At 34.1% G+C, this 15,141-nt stretch overlaps 1 long non-coding RNA gene and 1 pseudogene across 1 annotated transcript; one reads left to right on the top strand and one right to left on the bottom strand.

Moving 5' to 3' along the window:
• Window positions 1-2,074: 2,074 nt before the first annotated feature.
• Window positions 2,075-2,768, bottom strand: LOC149496880 (secreted RxLR effector protein 161 pseudogene; annotated as a pseudogene).
• A 5,382-nt stretch (window positions 2,769-8,150) lies between these two features.
• LOC149496881 (uncharacterized) lies at window positions 8,151-10,221 on the top strand. Its single transcript, XR_016320397.1, has 2 exons — window positions 8,151-8,554; window positions 9,160-10,221. It is a non-coding gene; the product is annotated as an uncharacterized LOC149496881 (long non-coding RNA).
• The last annotated feature ends 4,920 nt before the right edge of the window (window positions 10,222-15,141 follow it).

A 15,141-nucleotide genomic window follows, 5' to 3' on the forward strand; every position in this document is an offset into this window, starting at 1 on the left:
TAAAATGTGTGCAAAATGAAAATATCCTTACAGTTATTTAGAAAAAGACGATAATAGCCTGAGTTATCTCCCTGTAACAATTTTCACAAGATGGAAAAACTCCAAAGAAGCTCAAGTAGCAAAAACAATGGCAGAGACTTCCACTCTCACAAGCTTCATAGACCCATAAACTCCTAACTTGAGGAGTTACGAAAAGTGATTTTACCCATATTTCCATATTCAATTTCATATTCACACATACAAGGAGAAGAATCAAACTTTGCAAGTGACTTATTTTACCCTTGAAATTACGAAATTTTACTAATATTGTATCCCTACATATTCTAAAAATAACATTGTTTTTGTGTTTTTGAAATTTATATGCAAGATATTCACTTAACGTGTGGTTAGTATAATATTTGAAACAATAATTTTCATATTTTTTAACTATCTAATAAGTTTTTAATTGATTTAATTTTAGAAGTTTGTGTTGGGCTTCAATATCAATAGTATGCAGCGGAAAAGAGATAGTTATAACAAAATAATTATACCAACAGAGATCCGTTTAAACGATTAAAGTAATAAAATTTCCTTAGAATAATACCTCTTTTGTTGATTCTTTAAAACTTCGATCTACGCGACTAGATTGTCGCAAACAATAAGTTGTCCAAGTATCCAGCCTCTAGTAGTATCCATATGAATGGACAATTGAAAAACTCAAACTATTTTAGATGGTTGAGAGAATAAAGTATATGATGGTGCTAGTTATCTTACGTTCTATGTTTAGTTTTGTGGCTATATACAACAACTCACAGTTAGACTGTATCTTAAACCTTTTATATAAAAACCCTAGGTCATAAATAAATAAATTATAATTAATTATTTAAACCTTTTAAATAAATAAATCATAAATAAAACATTAGGTTTATTTAATCTAAAATTTATCTTAATAAATTTTAGACATAAATCAATTAAGTCAATACTTAATAATTTAGGAAAAATTGTAATTAAATCTAAATTACAATTTTGTCCTTAATTTCACAAAACTTATTTGTAATCAAATCATACTAGATTCGATTTCTTGTTTTCACTTTCTCATATCCATTCTTATGTGTGTGACCTTCTAGGTTCTGAATATGTTGGCAACAAATATAAATTAAATTAATTAATATTTGAAGGTCAAGTATATTGTCTAGCAACATGCCATGACTATCCAAATATTTGAAAAGTCAAAGTGGTTTGACTTAATTTTTTAGTGCATGATTTATCAGTGTAATTAATATCCCTTCATCATTAATATTTTTGATTTAGTAATTGGACATGGAGTGTGTCCACTTTACTAAATCATGTTAGTTCTCTTAATTTTAGATATTGATCATTTGAATGAAATTCCAAATCTAATTTGCTAATTTTATTCTATCTTGCATAAGGATTTCTTAATCAATACTAATAGAGAACAATTAGAACATTTTTCCTGATTAACCTAGGGTGATGAATCCTCTCTTATTACACAAGTATCTCTATACAATTCCTACTATGTTCAATAAATCATTGCTTATTATTCATGAATGAATAATGTGAATGAAGAATCAAGATATAGTCATCCCCATACAAGATAGCTTAGTAATTTCAAGTCAAAGAATCACATAGACAACCATCACTTTAGTATTCCATAGACACAAATAACTCTCCATATGGAATTCTCATGCAGGTCAATTCAGTGGATTTGTTTAAATAACAAGCACCAACATATTAGTTCTAGATATCACATAGTTCTCAGCTTATGAGACCAACTGCTTCCCTAAGGAAAGAACATAATATGTAACAGTCTCAACAACTCTAATCTTCGTCCAATAATGAGAAGAACATTGACCAGGAATATTTAGAGATGTTGCTTTTATGCAAAATAAAAATCATAATTATAACCATATTATAACTTACTTTGCAAAGCAGTATTATTTCATGGACTTTATCTTTTACCAAGAATCAATTAATAGAATATAAAAGAAAAATAAATGGCTTTTATTAATAATAAAATATTTATTGCATGAAATATTATATTATAGGGCATATGACTAATAGTCTCCCACTTGCACTAAAGCCCATTACCCATGTGTTTTATCCCATAAGCGTCTATATGTCGATCCTGATTCTTTTGGGACAATGCCTTAGTAAGAGGATTTGTAAGATTCTCTTCAGTGAGTACTCACATTATCTCTATATCCTTCCTCTCAATGATCTCTCTATTCAAATGGAATCCTCTAAGTACATGTTTGGATTTTTGATGAGACCTTGGCTCCTTAACTTGTGCAATAGCCCCATTGTTGTCACAGTATAATGTAACCGGTTCGACAATGCTTGGAACCACACCAAGTTCAGTAATGAACTTCTTAATCCAAACAACCTCTTTCGCTCCCTCTGATGCAGAGATGTACTCAGCTTCAGTTGTAGAATCTGTAGCGGTTTCTTGCTTGGAACTTTTCCAACTCAAAGCTCCACCATTTAGAGTAAAAAGATACCCAAATTGTGATATAATCATCAACATTTGACTGAAAGCTTGCATCCGTGCATCCATGAATTCTTAACTCATTAGTCCCTCCATAAACCAAAAAAGCATCCTTAATTATTTTCAAATACTTCAGGATGGTCTTAACAGTAGTCTAGTGACCTTCATATGGGTCAGACTGATATCTGCTAGTTATGCTTAAAGCATAAGATATATCTAGTCTAGTGTAAAGCATCACATACATTATGGATCCTATTGCAGAAGCATATGTAACCTTTTCCATCTTGCTTCTTTCAACTTGTGTCTTAGGACACATGTTCTTGGAGAGACGTACTCCATGTGATACAGGTAGGTATCCTCTTTTGGATTCCTCCATACTAAACCATTTTAGTAGTTTATCAATATATGTGGATTGGGGTAGTCCTAGCAGCCTTCTACACCTATCTCTAAAGATTTTAATACTAAATATGTAAGTTGCTTCTCCCAAATCCTTCATGGAGAAATTCTTGGATAAGCAAACTTTTACAGATTGCAGCAATGGTATGTCATTTCCTATTATTAATATGTCATCAACATACAAAATAAGAAATACAATCCCGCTCCCACTCACCTTCTTATACATACAAGGTTCATCCACATTTTTAATGAAATCAAACTGTTTGATTATTTCATCAAAACGGATGTTCCAACTCCTCGAAGCTTGCTTAAGTCCATAAATGGACCTTTGCAGTTTGCATATCTTATTAAGAAATTCTTTTAATTTAAAACCATCAGGTTGTGTCATATACACATCCTCAACTAGATTTCCATTGAAGAATGCAATTTTGATATCCATTTGCCAAATTTCATAATCATAGTATGCAGCAATTGCAAGTAAAATCTTAATGGATTTAAGCATGGCTACTAGTGAAAAGGTTTCATCAAAATCAACGTCTTTCCTTTGATTGTATCCTTTTGCAACTAGCCTAGCTTCGTACGTATGTACATTTCCTTCCATGTTGGTTTTTTCTTTTAAAAATCCACTTGCACCCAATGGGCTTTATCCCTTCAAGTGGATCAACCAAGGTCCATACTTGGTTGCTACATATGGAATCCATTTCAAATTTCATGGCTTCTTGCCATTTTAAGGAATCAATGTTAGACGTTGCTTCCTTATAGGTGTTAGGCTCATCTGGCATGAGTAAAGCGTTGTTTCGAGTTTCCACAAGAAGGTCTAACCTTATAGGAGCCCGACGCACCCTAATGTGGTAGTTCTTTAACCTGTGTATTTGATTGTTCATCTAATGCAACAATCTCTTGTTCTTCATCTGAATGTCAGTTTAAGGTTCTTGAACTTCTTCAAGTTCTACTTAGCTCCCACTGCTTCCTTTAAAAATAAATTCATTTTCAAGGAAGGTAGCATGTCTTGAGACAAACACTTTTCTCTCAACAGGATGGTAGAAATAATACCCAATAGTTTCCTTTAGATATCCCACAAACTTACTTTTATTTGATTTAGCTCCAAGCTTATCAGATACCAAACGCTTCACATAAGTGTCACATTCCCAAATCTTTATGTATGATAAAACAAGTCTTTTATTAGCCCACATCTCGTATGGTGTCTTATCAACAGATTTGAATGGAACTCTATTTAGAAGTTATACTGCAGTATTAATGGCATATCCCTAAAAGGATAGAGTCAAGTCTCCAAGACTCATCATGGACCGTACCATATCTAATAAGGTGCGGTTCCTCCTTTCTAACACTCCATTGTGTTGGAGTGTTCCAGGTGGAGTCCATTGTGAAAGAATCCCACTTTCTAATGGATAATTTCGAAATTCCTAGCTTAAGTATTCACCACCTCAATCGGATCGAAGTATTTTAATACTTTTCCAGTTTGTTTCTCATCTTCATTTTTGAATTCATTAAACTTTTCAAATGATTCAAATTTATGTTTCACTAAATATGCATGACCATACCTAGTATAGTCATCAGTAAATGTAATGAAATAAGAATATCCACTTATGGCTTGGGTAGTCATTGGTCCACATACATCTATATGTATTAGGCCCAATAACTCTTTTGATCTGTCACCCTTTCTAGTAAAAGGTGTTTTAGTCATTTTTTCCATTAAACAAGATTCACAAGTTTCATATGATTCATAATCAAAAGGTTCAAGATGACTTTCTTTATGCAACTTAGTGATTCTTGTTTCATTAATATGACCAAGTCTACAATGCTAAAGATTCAATCAATAGAATATAAAAGATAAATAAAGTCTTTTATTAATAATAAAATATTTATTACATGAAATATTATATCAAATTGGCTATAGGGCAAATAACTAACAGTTTGAGTATTCAATAGAATAATTTTTGCAAGTTGAAGTATTTAATTAGTACAATTTCATAAATTGAAGTGTTCAATAGATCAAAGTAAAAGTTGAGAGTGCTGTAAGTACGGGGATGAATTTTTGCATTGAGCCATTTTTCCTCTATATGTTTGGATGTGTGAGAGGAAAATGAGGAGGACAAGTGATATGACTTTTGGCTTTACTTTTTGTTGATGAAAGTACGATAAATAGGGTTAAATTGTAATTTTAATTATTTTCCTTAAACTTTTCTTATAAATTGAAGAGAAAATGGCATGTGGGCCTCAAAATTTATTTTCCTTTCATATTTTCTATTAGCCACTATAACTATTGAATTAGGATAATTGGGATACAATTGTAATAAAAACAATGAATCAGGTTTTTTTTTTAATTGAATTGGATATAATTGAATACAATGAACATTTTAGGTGTTCTTTCCTAATTAATAAACAAATTGTAATTGATTGTTGAGTTGTCATATGACTCGGCAACCGTAATTGAGTTATAAGTCACTGCATGACTTAAGATTAAAATTCAAAAGTAGTTATATTTCTTTGTTAAGTCTTTATTAATGAAATAATTTATTCTCTCTCTCTCTCTCTCTCTCTCTCTCCCTCCTCAAATGATTCTCTCTTTCTCCTCTCCCTCAATTCTCTTCTCTTTCTTCACTAATAATCCTAGTTAGGTCTTCACTAGAGCCTCTGGATTCTAGTGGTACCTTAGCTTCTGCCACTTTGAGACTCTAGGACATGAGAGTGATAATAAACACCTCTTGATTGCATGTACTAGAAGAGAAAGCCTCTCAAACTGAGGGTGCCTTTGCTTCACTTCAAGCTCAACTTAGCAAATTGAGATAGTCCAATCTCAAATCAAAGGGCTTCAAGCTAAAAGTCGGAGGAATTGCAAGTGGCTTAAGCGAAGCAAAAGGAGAAGATGTTTAAGCAACAGTCACTTTATCTCAGTCAACAAATAGCATCGTGGTTAGAGATGATGAACTCTCTCCATCGAGGTAAGTCTCCTATGACTCCATCTGAGCTTTATGTTGCATGACAGTTGGGGTATTCTTCCCAATCCTCAATCTAGAGAGATTGGTGAAACTTTGAACCCTACCCTTTTTAGACCCACCACAACAACCTCAACCTAATTCAATTCAAATTAGGACCTTTTCTGACCATTCAAACCCTAATCCATCTCGGATTTGGGGGACCTTTAGCCATAACAAACCTAATTACAATTTAATTAAAAGTAATTCTAATTTTGCAGTTGAAAATCCTAATTCCCCATAAATTAATTGTGAATTATCTAACCCTAATTTTGTGCCAATTGGAGAAACCATAATCTTCTTTGTACTTAACCCTAATTCTCCTCAAATTTGGAGTGCTACTATAATTCCTAATTCAATTAGAGAAATCATTTCATAAATCACATTGTTCCTTCTCTGAAACCTAATTTTCAAAGAATCAGCGATTTTCAACCTAATTAAATTCTGAAAACCAATTATAGCCAGATGAACCCTAGAATCGTACATTTAACCTCAAGATGGCATTTGTCATTCTTTCATAGTGCTAATCCTTGTTCTTAGTTAGGGGTGTCAAAATGGGTTGGCGTGTCGGGTTCGCCTAACACGCGACATGATTAGGGTCAACACGAATATGATCCGTATAATAATCGTGTCAAATTTCTCAAAATGAACATGACACAAAAATTAGACAAGTAACACGAACACGACATATCTAACCTACCTAATATCATAAAAAGGTTAAGTGGGTCGTGTTGACCAGCATACCACCCGTGTAACATGCCTAATATCATAAATAGGTTAAGTGGGTCGTGTTGACCCGTATACGACCCACTTAACCTACTTATGATATTTTCAAGTTTTAACCTATTTAACTCAAATCATATTTAAAAATAAATTTTTATATATAAAATGTGTAGATTCTCCAAGATTTATAACTAAAATAAAAAAATTAATAAAAAATAAATTTTAAATAGAGTTTTAGTTGGGTATTTATATCTGACACTAAAATTTTCTGTTCACCCTAAAATAAATGGGTCACTCGCCTAACCAGCGTGTCAACCCATGACACGACATATTTATATTTGTATCATAAATGAGTGAATTGTTTATGACACTAACTCGTTTAACCTCAACCCTAACCTGTTTATTAACCGTGTTAGACAAATCGTGTTCGCGTGTCATGACATATTTTGACACCCCTATTCTTAGTTGAGGAAATTCCATATTTATGACGTCCTTGAGCAGAATAATGTAGAATTAACAACCATGTCCTTTACTGAAACACTTGATTCATGGTATCAAGGGTGGCAAATGCACAACCCTAAGCCTAAGTAGAACCAATTTAAGATGACCTATACATTAGGTTTGATAATTGACTACCATTGAGTTATTAAGGAGTTCAATAAACTAAGACAAATCAAAAAAATTTCCTTGTATCAAGAGTGTTTTGAGTACCTTAAGTCCTTGATGTTAAGATATAATCCTGGATTGTCAAAACAATATTTTGTCTCTAGCATTAAATGTGGGTTAAGTGATGAGTTAAGACCTATGGTCAATTTTTTACACCCTAAATCATTAATAATAGCCTATGAGCAAGTCAAATTACTTGAGCAGTTTATAGATGCTTATGAGGTCCCGATCCAAGCAGCAAGTCAAATCCACTAAAAATGGAATCGAAACGCTCATATGGGTAAGGTTCACAGAAGAGTTTTGCAAAGTCTCCACTTACATTTCATTTTATAGGTAAATTTAAGAAAAACTTGATTTAACATCAATTTAGAAAAGTGCACTAATTGAAAAAACCGATGAGAATTCAAGGACTAGGTTTTCGATTTAAATGATCAGCTAACTGGCCTTAATTAATGTTCAATTAAATGAAAAAATAGAATTTAGATGAAGGATGACATTTATAGAAAGTAGTAAATATGATGCGATAATTAAATAAAGCAATAAAGAAAGCAATTAAATCAATAAAAAATGATAAATGAAGCATTAAAGAAAGTAATTAAATAAATAAAAATCAGTAAAGTAAATAAAATTGAAACAACTCAAATTTTTATTTTCAAAGATTTTCCAATTAAATTTAATAAACCGACAGCTTGGAAATTTATTTTAATATTTTAATGCGAACACTGTGAGAAATCGAACCGTAAACCGATTGAAAAAGTCGAAAACCAATCGAAAATCAAAGATTTGGGTCGAATCGAACCGAATCGAACCGGTTCGACCCAAACCATCTAGAAAATTCCCTTTCCTTTTTTTTTCCAGCGCTGCACCTCTCTACTCCTCACCATCACAGCAGCGCCTCCTCCTTCCTCTTCTTCTTCTTCTTCTTCTTTCTTTCTTTCTTTCTTTCTTTCCCTTTTCTTCTTCCTCTCTTCTTCTTTCTTGCTGTGACTGCGCCTGCGTCGACCTCAGCCAGCAACAGCAGAGGCGCGATCCACAGCCAGTCGCACCGCCTCCATCGCGCACAGCACCGCCTCGCCGCTCCTCCGCGCGCCACAGCCAGCGGCTCCACCTGCAGCAGCGCTTCATCCTCAGCCAGATCGCAGCGCCACAGCTCCTCGAGTTCATTGCGCCACCATCCTTGCTGTCCAGTAGATCGCGCCACTTGCTCGCAGTCCCGATGCGCGTAGCTCCGATCTAGCACGCGTAAGCCTTTCCGATCTAGCAAAATTCAACAAAAATTATACTTGGGGTATAGAGCAATTCTTGCTAATTCTCAGAATTTATTTTAGTAATTTGGGTATAATTTAACTTAGTAATTTTAGTTAATTAAATTAATTTTAGTAATCTTGATTAGTTAATTTAATTTAGCAAATCTGATTAGTTGAATTAATTTAATTTAGTGTTGATGAGTCGATTAATAAAAATATATTTGATTAATTAAAATTAAATTCTGGTAATAAATAAAATTGTTGGGAAATTATGATTTATGGAATTAAAGAAAAATTAATATAGTTGATGTGGATAAATGTGGAGGACGGGAAAAATTAAATTGATGGAGGATGGAAAATTTAATTGATTGATTGCCCGATGGATGGGCTGTGTGATTTGGAGTTATTAGATAAAATTGTTGACACTTTAAACAGGTGGAAAGTCCAATTTTTAAGGGAGATGCTGTCGAAATTTCGGTAGAAAATAAAATGAATTTCGGTAGCAAATAAAATTTATTATAGAAATTTAATTAATTATAAAGAGTAAATTATTGATAGAAATTAAATAGGTTAAGAATAGTAGTGTGATGAATAAATATTTTATCTGATATTATTCTTTTTCCGATGTCATTTTTACTTTGCTTAGATCGCTCGGGTCCATCTAGTGCTCCTCCCGGATAGAATCAAAACTAGAGCTTCGCTCTCCACCACAGTGAGTAATAATAAATAATGCATATCAACACTGCATTTGCATAACATTACATTTTTATATATTTACATATTGTATTTTCTCATATATATTATGTTATGATCACTATAATTATACTTGTGCATAATTGTGCATTTGGATGAAATTGGTGTATTATGATAAATGAATTGTTTGATTATTTGTGCTGTGTATATACTGTGCTCTGTTTGTGTGGAGTTGGGATGAAGTGGGTCACCATGGGTTTGTGAGGACGGTCGATAAATAAGGATCCTGATGAACTGATGAAAGTGGACCGTCGGCCGGGTAAATGGGAGATCGGCGCCCCCGTGTGCACCTGATGAACTGATGAAATGATGTTGATGATATGGAAAAGAAAAGAGAGAATGTAAAAATAAAATATTGAGAGGACTGGTCAAGTGAGGATTAGACCGGTCGGCCAGATATGGGGGATTGGCTCCCCGGGTGCACATGTTTGAGAGGATGGGCTGTTTGAGAGGACGGCTCGTCGGGGATTTAGGTGACGCCACTGACTAATTTCCACGTGATGTGATTATTTGAAGGTGATATTGTTGTGGGTGCTGATATGATGACATATGAGTGACTGTTGTGTGTTCATTCAGTATACTAGGGTGCATTTTGCTTGCCTGTATGTGGTGTGTATTATTTATTATTATTCACTGAGTTGCAAAACTCACCCCCTTCTCTCCAAACCTCTCAGGTACTAGGAAGCAGCTGATTCGATTGAAGCTCTGCAATCTTCTCCGCAGAGTTATAAATGTAAACTTTATATTTTTGTTATTTAATTTTGGTTGTATAAGTTACTCTTTTATCAGATTATTATTGAACTCCGCAGTTATAGGGTTGTGTATTTAAATTGGGCCTTATTGTTAGCACTACGCTATAAATTAATTATTGTGTAATTAACTGTAGGTAAACTAGTAAGCCCTTATTGTGATTATGAGTTATTGTGAATAGGCCCTGGTTAAATTTTATGTATTATTTGATATTGGGCCAGATGTTTGAAAATTTTATAAAACTTATATCTCAAGTCATATGGGCTTACTGTTTTGTTGAAATTAGGAGAATCATGTAGACAGATTGAATAATTTAGGCTTACTACGGGCCTCGGGGGCCTTAAGCTTACCTAGGCCCTAGTGCCGGTCCGGCCCACGGAAACGGGTCGTGACAAAAATAAAGCATAAATTGAGGGAGTATTACTTCTAGCCCTTGATGGGGATTCTAGCGTAATCACACGTCTCCCAGTTCAAACTAAATCAAAGAAGAAAAGAAGGGAAAAAAGGATTTGGGAAAATTATAAATTTAGTTTTTGAACTTTTTCAAAAAATTTTGTAATCAAGTGTTTGAACCATGAAAATTTTTTCGATCAAGTGTGTGATGCCCATGTGGCTAGCCAAAAATCTAATTAGGATGACATAGACCCACACAACCAATCAAAATTAGTTGAGTTGGCGCCAACTCACAAAAAGATGCTGACTTAATCAATATCATGTGATTCTCACATGACCTTCTTAATGAAAATATCATTTTTGCTATAGCTGTCATCAAAGATCTACCTCCAATCGTCATGTTCTCATCTCCTCTAAATTGATGATGAACCTACTCAATTCAAGACCCTGAAATCAATCTCTAAATCCATCTCAAAATTACTCAAGATTCCAGTTCACCAAAATCGATCTCCAAATCAACAAATGTAAGGCCCACCTTTTTAGTTAGATTGTCAAAGATGATGAATTGTCAAATTTTCGCTTAAACACAGACAAAGAGTTGGTATCTCGTCTCAATTCACCATCCTCAATCAAGCCACGAACATGATCTGTAGTGACTATTCAGCTACAAGATCTACAACGATCATTTAACTATATGATCTACAAAGACCATTTAACCACAAGATCTGCTATAACTCATTATTCTTGTTCTACTCATCTTGTAGTATAAATCCTTAACTCTTTTTCTTTCTTTTTCTATATATATTATCGAAAATTTTCATGTAAAATATTTTTTAGTTTAATTATTTTTGTAATTTCAAAATAATTGTGCGTCTTCATCTTTTATTGTTCTTTAGATTAGAGAAAGATAAAATTAAAAAAAAAAATTGTATTGTTTGGTTGTTAAGAAATTCGTAGATATTAAATGAAACAATTATGAGAGAGAGTAACCATTAATTTTACAGTTTCTCTTTAATTGCTTTTTTGTATTTTTTTTCATTTAATTTTTTTTGCTTTACATCTTGTTGGGCAAATTTATGAAGTTCTTTAGATTAGAGAAAGAGAGAAAAAAAAAAAAAAGAAAAACAGGTATTGATTGGTCGCTGAGAGTAACCGCTAATTTTGCAGTTTCTCTTTATTTGCTTTCTTTTTTTTAATTATATTTTTTCCTTTAGTTCTTGTTGTGCAAATTTCTGAATTTTAACTTTTGATGTGTTTTGTTTATGAGAAACTATTAATGAAATTATCAGGTTTATGCTTACTAGATCAATCTGAAGCAAATACATGTATCAATTATTCCATTTTGTTTTAAAACAACGAGAAAAAAATCATGAGTAATAATTATTCAAAGTTTCTCAATATTAATTCCTACTTTTGTTTCTTTGTGATCGATATAGATTTATTGGCAACTGTTGGTTGGAATTTTTTTGTTTAATGGTTAATTAATGCATATTAGTTTTGTTAAACTCTAGGCAAAAGTGGTATTTCCATTAAAAAGGTCAACGTGAGAATCATGTGATATTAATCAAGTCAATATCTTTCTGTGACTTGGTGCCAACTCAGCTAATTTTGATTGGTTGCGTAGGTATATCTCATCCTAATCTGATTTCCAGCTAGCCACATAAGCATCAGACACTTGACTGAAAAATTTTTTATGATTCAAACACTTGATTGCAAAACTTTTCCGTTAAGACATCAAAATAGAAAATTTCAAAAAGTTCAAACACTAAATTTATAATTATCCCAAAGGACTTTTGGAGGGATTTGGTCCGTAACTCGGTTTTAGACTCGAGCCTGCCTGCTTATCCCTTTTAATGAGAATATGGACCAAGTGGTTCTACATGTTGTGAAAATGGGGGTTGATTGATTTTAATTAGAAAAAGGTTCATTAAAGATCTTAATTATCATGTTAGGGCATTGGAGGGCCATTTTGTAAAAAATGTCTTAGCATGGATTGCCAGATTTGGAAAAAGAAGGCTTTTTAGAGCTGTTTTAGAAGAAGAGAGGACTGTATTTAAAAAGATTGAGCCATTAGGACTTACTGGGACATGTGAGCGAGATTGACAAGGTGGATTGGATGGCTAACCAGGAGGTGAGCTAGAGGGCTGGTTGACTGGCTGGCTGGAGGGTGAGCCGAAAGGTTGGCTAGCTCAAACTTTGTCCTAGACTTTCCTTCTTTGTGGAAGGACTGAGGAAGTTAGGACCTTCCTGTCTCGAAGTTTTTGCTTGGACTAGGCCAAGTGAGATCTAAGGTGTCAAGGAGGATATAGACCTGTGAAAGGCTTTTTAGTCTAGGCCTGGTGAGCCAAGGAGGCTTCAGACTAAAGGGTGGAAAACTTAAAATCTAGCTAAAGAAATGATATCAGGGGGAAAATAAGCCGAAGGAATATCGTCTGCCCACTTAGAACACTCAAAAAGAGTGGAGGAGGTAAGAAGAAAGCTAGAAAGCCTAAGGAACATTTCTACTAAGGCTTCTAGAATATACTTTTCAAGGAGCAAGAGTGAAATTGTGTGTTTTGAAGTGAAATGTGGCCTATCTATATAGGAAAATGAACCAGGGGGGACTGCATGTTTTTCAATGTGGGAAAATAAATTTTTATGAAAAAAAGGCAGTCACCGGCAGTTGCCGGAGGTCATCCGCTAGTATGGGGGGTCGACCAGCCTATGTTTGGCGATTGTCCACCCTAATTTGAGTGGTCACAAGTTTTCTGATTTCGGTTCAATTGATTCGAATGGATTTGGCTAGTTCAAGGCCCAAACAACCTCCGATTTAGGCCTATAAGGTACCATTGGAAAATCCCTTAGAGTCTAGTTTCCAATTTGACTGAGTTTATAGGGGAATCCAGTTCAGAGAAAAAGTTATTTGCGAATCAAGGCCGATAATTGGCATTTTTTTGGCACTAATTTTGGTTCAAATGGTTCAGGTCTGGTTTGAAGGTTTTTTAAGGCCAGAATATATTCTTCAGGGTGTGAAAATTAGGTGTTCATAGCTAGCCCCCATTAGGAGTATCAAACCGATGGGCACAAGTGATGTGCGTGGACCTGGTGAAAAAGACGAGTCTTCTCTAGAGGCTATATAAAGAGCCGTCCTTCTTCATTTATTTCATCTCCTCTAAACTCTCCCAAAAGAAGATTTCTATGGCATTTACTTCTAAGGCTTCTTCTTCTCATGCTAGCATGGATCTTGAAGAGTTGCACTTGGAGCTAGAGACCTATATCTCGGTGATGCAATGCTTCTGAGAGGTGTGAACCCCTTCCCCAAATGTCATAGGCATGTGATGCATATGATGGATGAGAAGAAATACACGTGATGTGTGTGAGTCGCCACCTTGTTTAATTATTTAAGGGTAAACTAGGAAAAAACCCTAAGTGACTCCATTTTTAATTAACCTAGTTACTAGATTAATTATCCCAATGATTAAGGCACAATCTACGAACCCGAGATGGATCCCGAGACTATGTCATGCCGATAAACTAACCGATGAATGAATGCTTTACAAGGTAAATGATGGATTAATGAAATGTTTGAGTGATTTTGACTTGCCACCCGGGGTGAAATCCCGAACGTGCCTGCGTACTTCCGTTTGAATGGAAGATCAAAGTCAACGTAGTTCGATAGGCCTTGTTTCAAGGGCTTTGAAGGTGTATGCTTAATGCATGAGTGTGTGTGTGTATGCTTTGTGCATTTTGTGTATGCTTTGTGCATTTTGTGCGTATGCTTTGTGCATGATTTTGTGTATGCTTTGTGCATGAGTGTGTATGCTTTGTGCATGAGTGTGTATGCTTTGTGCGTGAGTGTGTGTATGCTTTGTGCATTTTGTTTAGGCATTTCGCCAAAGATGTTGATTGATTTTTAGGCATGTTGCAAAAAATGTTGATTTTAATGGCTTTTAGCCAAAATGATTTGATTTAGGCAATTGTTGCCAAAATGTGCGATTTAGGCGATTGTCGCCAAAATGGTTGATTTTAAGGCATTTTGCCAAAAGATTGATTTTAAGCGATTTGTCGCTAAAAATGGTTGATTTTAGGCCTTTGGCCAAAATGTGTTGTTTTAGGCAATTAGTTTGCCAAAAATGTGCGATTTAGGCTTTAATGCCACGATTATCAATTAATCGGGCGTTCGAGCTTAATCACAATTTATTGTCGAAACGTGATTGATTAAGGCTCTTAGCCACAATTATTGATTAATTGGACTTAAGCCGGATTTGTTCGAAATAAGGCAATTCGACCGTAGTTATTAATTAACTAGGCTCTTTTAGCCAATATTGTCGGATTTAAACTTTAATACCACGATTATTGATTAACCGGGCATTTAAGCTTAATCAAATTAATTAAGGCAGTTTATTTACCAAAAATAATGACGTGAATGCATTTATGCAATTGTAGAATTATTAAGAGTAGAAGAGAAATATGCATGAAGTGCTAAAATTAAATAGGCAGTGTTTTGTTTACATACCTGATTTAATCGACGACCGCTTCTTAACTCCAGATTAAGCTCCTCGCTTAGGAAATATTAATTAATTTTAATTTGTTTAATTTTAATGGTCAAATATCACAATAAAAATGCAATAAAAATTAAATTAAATGCAAAAAGCGGTAAAGAAAACGCAAGGAGAGTGAGAGGGAGAAGGATTCGTCCGTCAATACAGATAGGTGTGTCAAAATTGGACTGAAAATGGCCTATTTATAGGCC

The sequence above is a fragment of the Jatropha curcas genome, chromosome 4 (genome assembly GCF_041381405.1).
Source record: "Jatropha curcas cultivar XTBG-Jc1 chromosome 4, XTBG_Jcur_1.0, whole genome shotgun sequence".
Classification (NCBI taxonomy): domain Eukaryota; kingdom Viridiplantae; phylum Streptophyta; class Magnoliopsida; order Malpighiales; family Euphorbiaceae; genus Jatropha; species Jatropha curcas.